The sequence below is a fragment of the Corylus avellana genome, chromosome 2 (assembly GCF_965113065.1).
Source record: "Corylus avellana chromosome 2, dhCorAvel1.hap1.2, whole genome shotgun sequence".
In the NCBI taxonomy this organism is placed as follows: Eukaryota; Viridiplantae; Streptophyta; class Magnoliopsida; order Fagales; family Betulaceae; genus Corylus; species Corylus avellana.
Window position 1 is genome coordinate 32,581,933 of NC_142491.1, and position 3,380 is coordinate 32,585,312.

Genomic DNA, 3,380 nt, shown 5'->3' on the forward strand with positions numbered 1-3,380 from the left:
AACCAACATATAATATATATTTCTTATATATCTCTACAGATTTGATCTCGTAAGATTTCTTATTGACTCAAAATTATGATCAAACAATGCTTAGGTCTTTGTGCTCTCCGTAATTTAGAATCTATTCACCATATGGCCTAAGACAGATAAGTGGGGGTAGACGTGTAGACTAGGAGTGATGTTTTTTTTTTTTTTTTTTTTTTTGATCAGGGAAGTGATGTTGAATGTGACTAGTAAACATGCAGTTTAGCTTTCTTTCTAAAGGCAGGCGGGAAGATAGTTGTCTTCTTTCTAAAGGATCCACTAAAAAAAAACACAGATTTTGTGATGTGTGAATAGTTTGGATTTTTGAAAACGTCACCCTTTGGTGATGTTTTTTAGTAAAATGACACCTTTCTAAGGGTGTCATTTTGAACAGTAAATGACACCCCTAGGGGTGTCGTTTTACCATTCAAAGAACATCCTTCATAGGGGGACGTGTAACACCCCGAAAATTAATTAACTAGTAATTAACTTCACGGTTCGTCTCTCAGCCTTGTCCCACTCTGAACAAGACTCAGAGACCTCTACTTCTCATAAAGAGAGGATACTAAGCAGCGGAAAGTATTAAAATCCTATAAACATAATCATTACAACCAGAGCGTCTACCAAAGAACATCAAAGTAACTGAAATCATACTATACACATCATCGTTACGAGGGATCTATGCTACACTTTAATATGCAAGCATACATCAAACCCCTAGATCTACAGCATAACTCAAAAGTACTAGTTACCATTAGTATCCACCTAATCTTGCAATAAGTCCTCAATCATCTCCTAGGTCGAATCCTCCACAATAACTAGATGCTTCGCGGTATCCATCTTCTGCTAAACAATCTATAACAGCATAGTTGTATATATGGAGAAAAAAGATAAATAATACAAGGGTAAGTCCGACGACTTAGTGAGTATAAAAGCACATGTCGTACCCATCATTAAATAGTGAACTCAGTTGTTTATAAAGCACATGGAACATTATGATAGTTTATCATGGATGTGATATAGATATAATATATGCTTATAATCACGAGTAATAGTAATAGTTCAACCGAATGGTCTACCCGAGATATTACCCCTTTTCAGCAGGGTTGGTGCTGTCTCGAAGGACCTGTAGTACAACATTGGTGCCCCGAATATTGCACGCTACCGTACATAACATTAGTGGCATGACCGAGTCCGACCTCGAGTGGCCCACACCACTAATGATGTCCGTCCTATAGTGACCATCCATTGGGAATAGCTGCACCTTGGTCACGAAACCATTGGGTCCAAAGCCCACACACACACACACACATTTGACCATAAAGTTAATCTGTATAGTAAGCCCATGGCAGTTATCCTGCACGAACCGGTGTACCATGTCATACAATACAATTAGTCTGATCAGTTTTTAACATGCATTATTTTACAAGTCTCATTATTATCTTGTTATTAACATCCATTTTCACAAAAGAGAATTCACAGTAGCTCCAAAATGTATTTCATGAGAGTTGCAAAATATGCATGTTTGATATATATAAAATAGACGTGCAATGCAGAAAAAGTAACAACAAGCATCCATGTGAGGTTGTACTCACCCGAGTCGTAAGGCTCCTCCATAAAATTTTCTTGAGGCTCCATAACCTCATATACTGAGAAAAGACCTATCATCAGTTCTAATCCAACTAAAAAGAACTTAAAACATCAAAACAAAGGCTATCGGACGACTACCCAAAGTGGCGTTCCCTGGAACACTCTTGACCGTATGTCTGGGCTCGTGGTCGTATGTCTGCCTAGAAGGCTCATACGTCTGGTCTCTTGGCCGTACGTCCGCTCAAAGAGTTTCATGTAGAACCTCATTTGGTTCAACCGTCCTCCTATTCTCCCAAACTGGTTCTAAAGCTACCAAAAGGATTCCTAGGACCTCCTATCTCAAAACAACACCTCCATTCAAAAGGAAATAAGCACAACAAGAATCAAATGCTCACCCAAGCTTAAACCAAGATTAAGGTCAACAACATAACTAGAAGCTACAAACTGCCATCTATGCTAACTATGGAAGGCATTTAAACAACATAACAACTATGTAACAAGCTAGGCTTAAAATGTTACCTCCTTGAAGCCAAAAATCTCCAAGAATCACTCCTCCTTCTCCAAGAACTCACAAAATCATCACAAAACACTCACACGGGGGTTTCAGAGAGCCTAGGGGTGAGAATGGGTGTGAGAAACCTTGAGGGTAAGAGGTATTTATAGCAGAGGGCGCTACCAACTTCGTTGAAAAGTAGCGGACGTCCGGTACTATTGGGGCGTACGTCCAGTACTGTTTACACAGCGGTCCGAAGGCTGTAGAGTACGATCCAGGTATTATCCAAGAGCTATTCCAAAAGTAACGTATGTCCATGTGGTCCCCAGCGTACGTCCATGTACTATTTGTAGAGTACGGCATTCTATTATCAGCATACATTTGGTGGTCTCCACACGTACGTCCGCACTAAAAACAAGAGCATACGTCCAGCAACCCTAACATACGTCCTCTGCTACAGACAAGAGCATACATTCAACAATCCTAGCATACATCATCTACTACAGATAAGAGCGTATGTCCGGCAACCCTTGCGTACGTCCAGTCCGAAAGTCCAACATTCCCAAAATGCCTTTTCAGTTGTTCCTAGTGACCCAAAGTTCAATTTAACCCTTTAACTAAGCTACCTAAGCTTAGTTAATTATTTGGGTCACTACTGGACGTCATTTCAATAGTGCCATGTTGTCATTGTTGACGACGTGGCACTATTGACAGGGCACCAACATTAACTTAAGGTTGGCGTTGTGTCACTGTTTGCATGTCGTTGGCCAGGTGGCCAACAACGTGTGAACACGTCACCCCCAGGGGCGCGGCGTGTGAACAGTGCCACACGTCGCCCCCCTAGGGTTGCATGGGGTCCGCGCGCGCATGCCCCCCTCAACACCCCCCCCCCCCCCCTCCCCTTTCGATCTTCTCCCTCAGCTGACTTCTCCCTCTCCTCTCTTCTTCCTCTCTTCTCCGACAGCCTTTCACCCTCTTCGTAACTTCTCTCCCCAGCCAATAGTACTCCTCTCTCCGGCAACAAGTGACCTCTCCCCTCCACACAAGTTCTCTAGGTAATTTAATATAAATAAATTTATCTATTTGTTTTTATTTATTTATCCATATTTATTTATTATTATTTTTTAATTATTATTAGATTTTAGAGTTCATGAACATGCAATGATATATATATATATATATATGGTCCTTGTATTTTTTTTTTCTGCATGATTTAATTTGGGTTAGAATTATTTTTTATTTGTTTTTGTAGTTTTTTAAGTTGGAATATTAT